Raw genomic sequence first — 14496 nt, forward strand, 5'->3', positions numbered from 1 at the left:
TATCATCCAAGAATTTTTCATTTATGTAATGTAAAGGAGGTTGCCCCCTCGAAGAGGCTGAATTCTAAGGCGTTGATCTTTCTTTTCTATCTTTTCTTGAGCTGGTTTCATAACAACTAAAAAAATAAGTTAGGGAGAAACATAGACATTACCTAGAAATTTGCTCATAGGGGAGGCACGGTTGCCACGTAAATGAAAAAAACAAATTTCACCATCATTTGAAAAAATTCGAAAGGCATGCAATGAGAAATGAACCGAAGGATGGAAAGCAAGGGAAGCACTGATGGAAATGCACTTCACAAAGGGAAAAGTTTCACTAGTGCATGAGAGATCTACAACATTACAAATGGTAAAAATGAATTTTACAGTCGGTAATTTTTTTTGTTTCTTTAATCATTTTTTGGTGCACTCAAACCCAATGTACCAGTGTAGATTATTTATGAAGCACACTACAATTTTTAAAATTAAAAACCCTAGTGTGGTGCATCGTGTTATTTATGCACAAGGGTGTGTCAAAACAGGAATAGCATCGGTGCTTCTTGGGACTATAGCACCAAAATGGTGAAAATGAATTTTACGACCAACATTTTTTTAAATTAACCTTTGTCCATTGTTATCAAGTAGTATACACATCGGTGCTCTGGTATCAACTAGCACACCTCTATTTTTAAATCAAAAACTCTACAATGGTTCACTATGTTGTATACACACTGACGCATTTCAGAAAGGTCAAAGAATTGAGGCTTCATGCAAGTATAGCACCAAAATGGTGAAAATGAATTTTACAACTGACATTTTTTTAAATTTACTGTAGTCTAGTGCTATCGAGTAGCATAAGCACCAGTGCTCCAGGGTTATTGAGCACACCATTATTTTTTTAGTTTAAAAAAAATAACCCTCGAATAGTGCACCATTGTCTATTAAGCACTGGGACATACATTTTTATTAATGGCACTAGTTCTTATTATATGAGTAGCACACCGATGTTTTTTAAATTAAAGAACTTGTCTCAGTGCACCATGTTTTTACACACTAGGGCTTTGTAAAAAGTGAAAGCATTGGTGCTTTATGTGAGTATAGCACCAAAATGGTGAAAATGAATTTTACAACTGGAATTCTTTTTTTTTAATTTAACCCTTGTATGATGCTATTGAATAGAATACACACCAGTGCGCCTTATCTACATAGCACACCATTGTTTTTATTTGTGTAAAAAATAACTCTACATCAGTGCACCATTTTATATTAAGTGTTGGGGCCTTTAGTTTAATTAACAACACCGGTGTGTATAATATAATCAACATACCACCATTTTTAAATTAAAAACCCCATAATGGTGCATCATATTTTTTATGTACTGGGGAATTCTTATACGGGTTTAGCATTGGGGCATCATGAGAGTATAGCACAGGACTAGGAAAATTGATTTTTATGACTGTCATTTTTTTTTTAAATTTAACCATTTTCTGATGATTTCGAGTAGTATACGCACCAGTGCGCTTTATGTACTTAGCGCACCATTATTTTTTATTTTTTATAAAAAATAACCATGCCATAGTGCACCATATGCTATTAAGCATCAGTGCATATAGGTATAGTAATGCATCGGTGCATTAGTTTATTATAGATGCACATTTAAAAAACATTCGCTAAAACATATGTTTGACCAACTCCGCTAGTGACCTCCACCTACAAACGGATTTTTGGGCTATTTTTATAGGGGCTTCCATAAAATCCTCTGCTATAGGCTATTTTCCTTGTAGTGTGAGTAGTGTCCAAGTGCATCTGATTGAACCTTTTGTACTGAAAATAGATCCAAAGTCTCTACTCTTTTATCAATTTGCTTGCACCCATATTTTCCTTTTCCATTAATGACAACTTATGTCTAATAGTAAGGATCAAGGATGAAGACATTAGCAAGGGTCGTTTTAGAATTACAAATGCACCAATTACCTTTGTGTGTTTATGGAATGGTATATCTAGAAACCACCTAGATAATTTTATAGTGGTTCCATTTGGATTGAAAAATACACCAACTATCTTCATGTGTTTAAGGAATGGTATATCTAGAAACCACCTAGATAAGTTTGCCATCATATTCCTAGATGACATATGTTTTATTCTAAGTCAAGGGATGAGAATGAGCAACACTTCAGATTGGTCTACAAGTGTTAAGAGAGCATCAATTGTATGCATTATAGAAATTTTGAGGTCGAAAATTGGCCTCAAAACAAAAATGTACAACAAAAAACCAAATTTATAAGAACCAATAGGATTCACTATGATGATGTCAACCATGGGGGATGATTCACCATTTTTGGAGTAAAAAGGTGTGTGTATATATATATATAAACTATTTTTTCAAATCGTATTTTCAACTTTTCTCCCTAAGATTTTACTCAAATTTCAAGCGAGGACACTCGTTGGATGAGGAATTTAATTTTGTATCCAATGAGTACCTATGTTGCATACTTTTAATGGACCTTACTACACAAAAAATGTGAAATACATGAAAAAATGTGATTGCAATCATGTTGTTCTTGTATTTCACATCTTTCGTGTAGTAGGGTCTATGGAAAGTATGAAACATGGGTACTCCTTGGATGCAAAACAAAATTCCACATCCAACGAGTACTCCTACTCGAAATTTGAGGAAAACCATAGGGAGATAAGTTGAAAATACGAATTGAAAAAAGTAGTTTTTTATTTTTTTCCTCCAAAACTTGATGAGGTAATCTAATCTTATTTTATTATTTTCACTATTATTTTATAATATTCCTTATTAGGCCCATTTTAGACCTAAAAAATTTTCTAATGCCAATTTGAGTAAAAAAAAATTATCTGAGGCATATTCATTACATGGGACACATAATTTTAGAGGAAGCGATGGTAGTGGATGGAAAAAGGATTGAAGCTATTAGATGATGCAAAAACCTATGAACATAATAGAGGTAATGTCATTCATGGGGATTTCCAAATATTATAAGAGATTCATAGAAAAAAATTCTGAGATTTTTCATCCCGTTATATCATTACAAAGAAAAAAGGAATTAAGCTTGAATGGACACCAAAGAATGAAGAAATCTTCTAGCTATTGAAGGAATTTCTTACTACTACACCCATTTTGGAGATTGCTTATCCAAATAAAGATTTTGTAGTATGTAGAAATGCAAGCAAAGAGGAGCTTGGTGAAATTCCCACTCAAAATGGACATGTCAATGTTATAAGTCCATTTTGCTTAAGGAACATGAGAAAAATTATGCCACACATGAATTGGAGCTTGTTGGAATAGAGCATGCAGTGAAAGTGTGGAGGCATTACTAAAGAAATATAAAATTCGAGTCAAAGACGAAGCATAATGATCTAAAATATTTGTTTGAATAACAAACTTTAAATTCTAGTAAACAAGATGGATGGTAATTTTGAGTATGACTTTGATATTAAACATATCAAAGGAAAAAGGAACAAGTTTGTTTTAAGCTCGGTAGAGTAATGCATGAAATGCTTGCTACAACCATTAACATGTGCTAATCAGATTTAAATAATAGAACTTTAGAAGTTGTTATCTCAAATGAGCATTACCTAATAGTAAAGGAAGGATTAAAATGGGAAAACATACCATGGAAATATAAATAGTAAAAGTTAGAAGAATATGGAAATTTTATCCCTGAAAATAAAGGTTATGGTCCTAATTCTAAGGAAGTAGGATTCTAGTATTAAAAGAAATACATAATGTTCCATATGTTGGACATTCTAGATATCGAAAAACCATTGCAACAATAAGAAGATAATTTTTATGGGCAAGAATAAAAACTATGTGGTTGAATGCATAGTCAAGTTTATGGAATGCCAATGAGTAAGGTTGAGCATAAACATATAACAAGTTTGTTACATCCATTTTTAATTCCATAGTGGAAATGGGAAATGGAGTACCTAAGGAAATTGTCTCAGATAGAGATCCAAATGTTACTTAAAAATTTTGGAAATTATTATTCAAAGGTTTTAGGACAAACCTAAATTTTAGTATATCCTATCATCCACAAATAGATGGGAAAATATAGTGAGTTTATTAAGTGATTGAAAGCATATTAGGGATGTATGTGATGGATAAGGCATCCAAGTGGGAGGAATATTTTCATTTGAATTTTCTTGCAACAATGTATTGGGGTAAATGAACACTTAGGGCATATTGGAGATGTATGTGATGGATAAGTCATCCAATTGGGAGGAATATTTTAATTTGAATTTTCTTGCAACAATGTATTGGGGTAAATGAAAACTTAGGGCTTCATCCACGCATAATTGTGTTAACAAATGAACACTTCCTTCATCTACTACAAACTCCCTACCATTTAGGATCATCTTATGTTTTTAACATTCTCTCTGTTTTTAGTGTCTCTATTTTTAGCAAGATGTGCCAACTAGGTTGAGATGTGGCAATGACTACAAAGTGACATGGATGTTTCATATCCATTATTGCACATTACCTTATCCATAGGGTTCCAAATCACTAATATGCACTTATCCTCTTATTTTTGGAGACCACCTTATCCACTCACCCCTATCACCTTATCCTTTGACTTTTAGTCTTATCTTTGGAGGTTTCTTGTTATTTCTAAGTTAGGAATTGTATGAGGGATTTATAGTTTTATTTCTTACTTATTTTTTACTCCACTTATATTTATTCAACGCTATTTTATATTTTTACTCTATTTTAGGGTCTCCTACTCTATTTTCAGGGTACAAGTTAATCAAAGAGAGTACTTTTATATTTTTTTAGTGTGCATGCACTATTGAACCCCAAGCATTGGTTATCTCTTACTTAGGTTTCTTTAATTATATTATTATAAAGCAATAACGCACACAAAATTTTATAAGTAATTCAAATTGGTCCCTTTAGCTACTGTTGTCATTGCGACAACGACTCTCCAAAAAAATTCCCAACTCTATTTTGGAGCCTACATGAACTGTTGTTTCAAGCCCCTTAGTTTCATCACATTGTTTGTTTTGTTTTTCTTATGTTTTCTCCTAGTGTCGCATCTTCCTAAGTCAAATATTCCTAAGTAGTGTCACCTAACCCATAGAATCACTTGTATTTTCTTATCCATGATTAGGTGAATTCATGACTTTTCTTGACTTAGAAACTAGCCTTTTTGTCATGCACACACTCGAAAAGCACTCAAAAGAAAACAAAAGAAAGAAAAATCACCTGGAAAGGAAAAATCGCAATCCAAGATCATGAAGACATGCTCTTGTGTTGAGCATACACCTTCAGGTTGAAGGAGTGCGCTCTCCTTGAGCTCACTCCTTCAAGTTGAAGACATGCGGCCTCCTTGAGTGCATTCGTGTTGAAATGTGGCAACAAGAATATTCCAATTTAATTTGTCCTTGAATTAAATTGTGAATTAAAATCGAATTTAGTCTTAACAGCTACTTGGAATTAATTAGTTGAAGAAATTCAAGTTAGAAGTATTTCTGAAGTCATGCAAGAGTTATCCCTTAAATTAAGGAGATAAGATTGAGTTATATTTGAGTTGTAATTAGTTAACTTAGTTTACTGAGTTAAGCCTAGTTAAATTAGTTCCAAACTGTTTGAGGAACTAATAGAGAGTTAACAGTCAGTTGATGCATGCATGCACTCAACTAGTGTACTCCAGTTAATTGAAGATTCCCTCATCAGAAACTCATGCATGTCTATTCTTGGAAAGACCCAGTTGAGATTAAAGTCAAGGACAGTGTACTATTAGTTGCATGTATTTTCTTATAAAGAAAACTCATGCATGCAGTCAAGGAACCATTCCTTGAGGATTTTGCAGTTTTGACAGTGTGTGAGAGAGTGTTCCACTTGGTTGAAGGTGAATCACCACAGAGGAACAACACAACGAAATAGGAGCTTGGAGGGCAGAGAGAAAGGTTGGAGAGAAGCCAAGATTGTCTATGAGCAACTATGAGGATTGTACTGAGAGCTGGATAGTTGTGAGAGCTATGGCTTTCTATAATTCCTATGTATTTCCACCTTGTATGATAATATAGATAGTAGGGTTTTTAGCTGAGGCTTTCCCCAAAGTATTTTCATGTGTATTGTGCATTGATTCTTCTTCTTTTGGTTATATTATTCAGCTCAATCTTTAAGATTCTTCAAATTGATAGTAGAAGTAGGTTATAGTATTATTCTTTGATTTATATTGCATTACTAAGTTAACCTACATCAGATTTTCTACATGGTATCAAAGCTAGATCTGTAGAAATTTTCTACACTGTATCGAAGTTGTGAATATTATACTGAGAAGAGAATTCGAAGTTTGAAGTTGAGGGTTGCAGGTGCAAATTGAATTCATATCATACTTCAAGGTTGGCCAATGGTCTTCTATGGCTTAAGACTCGAGTATGCCTTGGAAGGTAGCTTGAATTACATAGCATGGAAAGATAGAATGGATGCTGTATTAGAAGACAATGGCTTGAAGGAATTCATTGATCGGGAAATCCCAAAGCCAGCTTCAACTAATGCACAAAAGTTGGCTGAGTGGAAGAATTGTGTGGCGAAGGCAAGACGGATCATACTTGAGGGAGTTCGAGACCATATTGTCTCGAGTCTCCATGGGAAGGATACTCCATTTTCAATGTGGAAGACATTGAAGGACCTCTACCAGAACAGTAGCGACCAGAGGAAATTGGCGCTCAAGGATAAGCTTCGAAGAATCAAGATGGAGAAGGGCGATACTATTTCCACATATATGAACAAGCTCACCACCTGTTGAGATGAGCTTGGCAGTGTGGGAATAACTACTGCCGATGATGATATGGTGAGCCTCGTTCTCCTTGGCCTTCCAAAGAGTTGGAATAGCTACCAGGACTCTGTGAATGGAAGGAAGAAACTTCCAGATTGGGAACGATTGTGGTCGGATCTGATGCAAGAGGAGATTAGGAGGAGCACACGAGATGGTTCTTCATCCAAGAATGATGATGAAGAAAATATGGCCTTAGCAAGTAAAGCAAGGAAAGGGAAGGGGAAGGCTTCCCATTCCAAAGCTAATTCTTCTCATGGAGGGAAGAAGGGTGACATGTTTAAAGTGATATGCTTTAATTTTCACGAGATGGGACATTATGCAACTAATTTCCCATTGAAGAAGTCCAAGAAGGGATCCTCGAAAGGATCGGAAGGTGAGGCATTAACCTCTCAGTTCGAAATGGAGTTTACCCTCATCGCATGCATGGTGTCATCGATGATGGGTTGTGTCTGGTATCTTGACAGTGGAGACTCATTCCACATGACCAGCGATAAAAAGTTATTTAGTACCTTGGAGGAGAAAGACCTTAAGATGCACATAGAGATGGGTGACGACGGAAGGTATAGTGTTTTAGGAGTGGGCACGGTTGCCTTTTAGAGGGAGCACAGACCACCTCTCACCTTGACAGATGTGATGTATGTGCCTGGACTGAAGAAGAACTTGGTATCGGTCGTGATGTTGGAGGACAAAGGCTACGATGTTGTCTTCAGTAAAGGAAAGGCATTCCTAAGACACATAGCCACGAGTCAGACCAAGAGGATAGGGATTCAGGTGAAGAATCTCTATAAACTAGAGGTATATGATTGTGCATAATTGAGTACGAAAGTAGAATTGGTGCAAGGCCAAGACATTGGCGAGTTGTGGCAAAGGCGGTTGGGCCATTTGCATCATGGGGCTTTGAAGATAATGCAACAGATATCTACATGCCTTCCCAAAGGTAAACTTGAGCAAGTTGACACATGCAAAGGTTGTACCTTAGGAAAGTACACCAAGTCTTCCTTTCATGATCGAGATAGTCGAGCAAAGGCTATCTTAGAGCGAGTTCATACTGATGTGTGTGGACCATTCTCGATGGCATTCACAACGAAGCAAAGGTATTATGTGATTTTCATTGATGACTATTCTCGTAAATGTTGAATTTATTTCATGCAGAAGAAAGACCAAACTTTCACAAAGTTTTGTGAGTTCAAAGCTTTGGTGAAGAAAGAATATCAAGGCCTTGAGAAGCGACAACGGTGGAGAATATGTCTCTCGAGAGTTTAAGGACTTATGTGCAGCGAAAGGAATTAAACAAGAGTTGAAGGCACCTCATAACCCATAGCAGAATGGGGTGGCCAAGAGGAAGAACATAACTATTATAGGGGCAACATGGGAAATGTTGCATGACCAGGGCCTACCACCTCACTTATGGGCTGAGGCATGCAACACAACGGTCTATTTGCATAATAGAAGCCTGCATCGCATACTTGGGATGAAGACACCAGAGGAAGCTTTCTCCGGTAAGAGACCAGATGTGGGTCACTTCAAGATCTTTGGCTCATCGGTATATTTCCATGTGACAAAGAATGCACGAAAGAAGCTTGAGCCGACAACAAAGTTGGGGATTCTTGTGGGTACACTAATACACCTCACAACTATCAGGTGTACTTGCCTACTAGTCGGAGGACAGTGGTTTGTAGAGATCTCAAGTTTGATGAGTAGAAGGCCATGCGAGTTTCCCTTGAGAGGGAGCTCCAACTACAGGGTTTGGAGGAACTGTTGGTTCCTAAGGAGGGGGAGCCTCAAATTGATGTGGAGCAGCCACATGTAGAGGTTCCAGGATTGGACATATCCACTCAAGCAGAGTCTTCCAAAGATGGACGTAAGAGAACAAGAGAATATGACAGATTGTTGGAGGATGTGAGAGAGAATGTGGGAGCACCATCTTCTCAGCACAGACAGAGGAGGTCATCTGTGAGGTACACTTGATACATGGCCCTTGTTGGGGAATGTGTTGAGACTGAGCCAGCATCCTTTGAGGAAGAACTGCAGCAGCTGATTTGGGTTGATGCTATGGTGGAGGAGTATGACCCCATAGTTCGTAACAGTGTTTGGGATGTGGTTCCAAGACTGGAGAACAAGTCAATTGTGAGTTCCTGTTGGCTTTACAAGGTAAAGCAAGCTACTGATAGTAGTGTGGAGAAGCATAAGGCAAGATTTGTTGCCCATGGCTTTTCACAGGTCGGGAGGATCATGTTTTTGCAGTATATTTCGACAAAGGAGCAAGATGCTGACATTTTGAAAAAGGCATTGTCAAAGTGTAAATTCGAGTTCCATAGAGACAGGATCGGGGTGGCAGATAATCCCTTTCTTGTTGAGAGGGAGTGTTGAAATGTGGCAACAAGAATATTCCAATTTAATTTGTCCTTGAAATAAATTGTGAATTAAAATCGAATTTAGTCTTAACAGCTACTTGGAAATAATTGATTAATTCATTTTGAATTAATTAGTTGGAGAAATTCAAGTTAGAAGAATTTCTGAAGTCATGCAAGAGTTATCCCTTAAATTAAGGAGATAAGATTGAGTTATAGTTGTAATTAGTTAACTCAGTTTACTGAGTTAATTCTAGTTAAGTTAGTTCCAAACTGTTTGAGGAACTAATAGAGAGTTAACAGTCAGTTGATGCATGCATGCACTCAACTAGTGTACACTAGTTAGCTGAAGATTCCCTCATCAGAAACTCATGCATTTCTATTATGGGAAATACCTAGTTGAGATTAAAGTCAAGGACAATGTACTATCAGTTGCATTGTTTTCTTATAAAGAAAACTCATGCATGCAGTCAAGGAATCATTCCTTGAGGATTCCGCAATTCTGACAGTGTGTAAGAGAGTGTTCCACTTGGTTGAAGGTGAATCATCACAGAGGAACAACACAAGGAAATAGGATCTTGGAGGGTAGAGAGGAAGGTTGGAGAGAAGCCAAGATTACCTGTGAGCATCTGTGAGGATTGTACTGAGAGTTGGCTAGCTGTGAGAGCTAAGGCTTTGTATAATTCCTATGTATTTCCACCTTGTATGATAATAGAAATAGTAGGGTTTTTAGCTGAGGCTTTCCCCAAAGTATTTTCATGTGTATTGTGCATTGATTCTTCTTCTTCTGGTTATATTGTTTAACTCGATATTTAAGCTTCCGCAAATTGATAGTAGAAGTAGGTTATAGTATTCTGCTTTGATTTATATTGCATCATTGAGCTAACCTACATCATATTTTCTACATGGTATCAGAGCTGTATCTGTAGCAATTTTCTACACTGTATCGAAGTTGTGAACAGTATACTGAGAAGAGAATTTGAAGTTTGAAGCTCGGGTTTACAGGTGCAAATTGAATTCATATCATACTTCAAGGTTGGCCAATGGCGTTCTACGGCTTGAGACTCGAGTGTGCCTTGGAAGGTAGCTCAAATTACATAACATGGAAAGATAGAATGGAGGTTATATTAGAAGACAATGGCTTGAAGGAATTCATTGATCGGGAAATCCCAAAGCCAGCTTCAACTAATACACAAGAGTTGGCTGAGTGGAAGAAGTGTGTGGCAAAGGTGAGACGAATCATTCTTGAGGGAGTTCGAGACCATATTGTCTCGAGTCTCCATGGGAAGGATACTCCATTTTCAATGTGGAAGACATTGAAGGACCTGTACCAGAACAATAGCGACCAGAGGAAATTGGCGCTCAAGGATAAGCTTGAAAGAATCAAGATGGAGAAGGGAGATACTATTTCCACATATTTGAACAAGCTTACCACCTGTAGAGATGAGCTTGGCAGTGTGGGAATAACTACTGTCGATGATGATATGGTGAGCCTCGCTCTCCTTGGCCTTCCAAAGAGTTGGAATAGATAGCAGGACTCTGTGAATGGAAGGGAGAAATTGCCAGATTGGGAACGACTATGGTCAGATATGATGCAGGAGGAGATCAGGAGGAGCACATGAGATGGTTCTTCATCCAAGAATGATGATGAAGAAAATATGGCCTTAGCGAGTAAGGCAATGAAAGGGAAGGGGAAGGCTTCCCATTCCAAATCGAATTCTTCTCATGGAGGGAATAAGGGTGACATGTCTAAAGTGAGATGCTTTAATCGTCACAAGATGGGACATTATGTGACTATTTTCCCATCGAAGAAGTCCAAGAAGGGATCCTCGGAAGGATTGGAAGGTGAGTCATTAGCCTCTCAGTTTGAAATGGACTTTACCCTCATTGCATGCATGGTGTCATCGATGATGGGTTGTGTATGGTATCTTGACAGTGGAGCCTCATTCCACATGACTGATGATAAAAAGTTATTTAGTACCTTGGAGGAGAAAGACCTTAAGATTCGCATAGAGATGGGTGACGACGGAAGGTATAGTGTTTCAGGAGTGGGCACGGTTTCCTTTCAGAGGGAGCATGGACCACCTCTCACTTTGAGAGATGTGATGTATGTGCCTGGACTAAAGAAGAGCTTGGTATTGGTCACAATGTTGGAGGATAAAGGCTACGATGTTGTCTTTAGTAAAGGAAAGGTGTTCCTAAGACACATAGCCACGGGTCAGACCAAGAGGATAGGGATTCGGGTGAAGAATCTCTATAAACTAGAGGTAGATGATTGTGTAGAATTGAGTACGAAAGCAGAATTGGTGCAAGGCCAAGAAATTGGTGAGTTGCGGCACAGGAGGTTGGGCCATTTGCATCATGGGGATCTGAAGATAATGCAATAGATATCTACAGGACTTCCCAAAGGTAAAGTTGAGAAAGTTGACACATGCGAAGGTTGTACCTTAGGAAAGTACACCAAGTCTTCATTTCATGATCGAGACAGTTGATCAGAGTCTATCTTAGAGTAAGTTCATATCGATGTGTGAGGACCATTCTCGATGGAATCCACAACGAAGCAAAGGTATTATGTGATTTTCATTGATGACTATTCTCGTAAATGTTGGATTTTTTTCATGCAGAACAAGGACCAAAATTTCACAAAGTTTTGTGAGTTCAAAGCTTTGGTCGAGAAAGAGTCACAAAAGAAGATCAAGGCCTTGAGAAGCGAAAATGGTGGAGAATATGTCTCTCAAGAGTTTAAGGACTTCTTTGCAGTGAAATGAATTAAACAAGAGTTGACAAAACCTCATAACCCATAGCAGAATTGAGTGGTCGAGAGGAAGAACAGAACTATTGTAGGGGTAGCATGGGAAATGTTGCATGACCAAGGTCTACCACTTCACTTGTGGGCTGAGGCATGTAACACAGCGGTCTATTTGTAGAATAGAAGCTCACATCGCATACTTGGGATGAAGACACCAGAGGAAGCTTTCTCTGGTAAGAGACCAGATGTGGGTCACTTCAGGATCTTTGGCTCATCGGTATATTTCCATGTGACAAAGGATGCACGGAAGAAGCTTGAGCTGACAACAGAGTTGGGGATACTTGTGGGGTACACTAATACACATCACAACTATCGGGTGTACTTGCTTACCAGTCGGAGGACAGTGGTTCGTAGAGATCTCAAGTTTGATGAGCAAAAGTCCATGTGAGTTTCCCTTGAGAGGGAGCTCCAACTACAAGCTGTGGAGGAACTGTTGGTTCCTAAGGAGGAAGAACCTTAGACTGATGCAGAGAATCAGCATGCAGAGGTTCTAGGAGTGGAGACATCCACTCAAGTAGAGTCTTCCAGATATGGACGGAAATGCACAAGAGAACATGGCAGATTGTTGGAGGATGCGAGAGAGAATGTGGGAGCACCATCTTATCAGTGCAGACAAAGGAGGTCACTTGAGAGGTACACTGGATACATGGCCCTTGTTGGGGAATGTGTTGAGACCGAGCCATCATCCTTTAAGGAAGAACTGCAGCAGTCGATTTGGGTTGATGCTATGGTGGAGTATGACTCCATAGTTCGTAACAGTGTTTGAGACGTGGTTCCGAGACTAGAGAACAAGTCATCTATGAGTTCCCGTTGGCTTTACAAGGTAAAGCAATCTCCTAATAGTAGTGTGGAGAAGCATAAGGCAAGATTTGTTGCTCGTGGCTTTTCACAAGTCGGTAGGATCATATTGTTGCAGTATATTTTGACAAAGGAGTATGATGCTGACATTTTGACAAAGGCATTGTCAAAGTGTAAATTCGAGTTCCATAGAGACAGGATAGGGGTGGCAGATAATCCCTTTCTTGTTGAGAGGGGGCGTTGAAATGTGGCAACAATAAAATTCCAATTTAATTTGTCCTTGAATTAAATTGTGAATTAAAATCATATTTAGTCTTAATAGCTACTTGGAAATAATTAATTAATTCATTTTGAATTAATTAGTTGGAGAAATTCAAGTTAGAAGTCTTTCTGAAGTCATGCAAGAGTTATCCCTTAAACTAAAGAGATAAGATTGAGTTATATTTTAGTTGTAATTAGTTAACTCAGTTTACTGAGTTAAGTCCAATTAAATTAGTTCCAAACTATTTGAGGAACTAATAGAGAGTTAACAATCAGTTGATGCATGCATGCACTCAACTAGTGTACTCCAGTTAACTGAAGATTCCCTCATCAGAAACTCATGCATGCCTATTCTGAGAAAGACCTAATTGAGATTAAATTCAAGGACAATGTACTATCAGTTGCATGTGTTTTCTTATAAAGAAAACTCATGCATGCAGTCAAGGAATCATTCCTTGAGGATTGCACAGTTCTGACAGTGTGTGAGAGAGTGTTCCACTTGGTTGAAGGTGAATCATCCCAGAGGAACAATGGAAGGAAATAGGAGCTTGGAGGGCAGAGAGGAAGGCTAGAGAGAAACCAAGATTTCCTGTGAGCATCTGTTAAGATTGTACTAAGAGTTGGCTAGCTGTGAGAGCTAAGGCTTTGTATAATTCCTATGTATTTCCACCTTGTATGATAATACAGATAGTAGGGTTTTTAGCTGAGGCTTTCCCCAAAGTATTTTCATGTGTACTGCGCATTGATTCTTCTTCTTCTGGTTATATTATTCAGCTTGATTATTAAGCTTCCGCAAATTGATAATAGAAGTAGGTTATAATATTCTACTTTGATTTATATTGCATTATCGGGTTGACCTACATCAGATTTTCTACAATTCCTTCATTTTGGACATGTGCCCTTCTAGAATGCATGCATGAACCTTCTTGTTGCATGTGGGTGCACTCCTAGAAAATAGGAGCCCATTTAACTTCATTCAACTAACTCATTCACTTGTCAACAAGTGGTGATCATGCATGAAATTGTTTCACATGCAATTTCTTTTAAATCAACCCATTTAATCATTCATTTTCATAATCATTCTCATATGGGTTGGGTGCACAACTATGGATCAAGAAACTCTTCATCAATCTATGTTACAAGTTTTACATGTTGAATCTATTCATTGCCTTTCGTGATTTTACTGTCGATATTCCTTTTCTTGCTAGTGTTTCTTTATGTTTCACTTTATTTACTAGCGTTTCTACTCAATCTTGTTTCTACAAGGGTTAATTTGTTGTCGCATGTTGAAACTCTGCATGTTCCTTAACTATTTTAGTTTCTATAATCAAGTAAATAATAATTGATATATTAAATTTAAATTTTTTTAGTGTTTATAGACTATATTTTTAGTTTTATTCTCAATATTAAAATATAGCATATTAACGTTTAATTGAAAATTTTATGTTTTTTTTTTCGAATATGGTAACATATTCCTTCATTACCATGG

Source organism: Pinus tabuliformis, chromosome 1_1, assembly GCF_031772625.1.
Source record: "Pinus tabuliformis cultivar Carrire ecotype Pingquan chromosome 1_1, CPIR1, whole genome shotgun sequence".
Lineage (NCBI taxonomy): Eukaryota > Viridiplantae > Streptophyta > Pinopsida > Pinales > Pinaceae > Pinus > Pinus tabuliformis.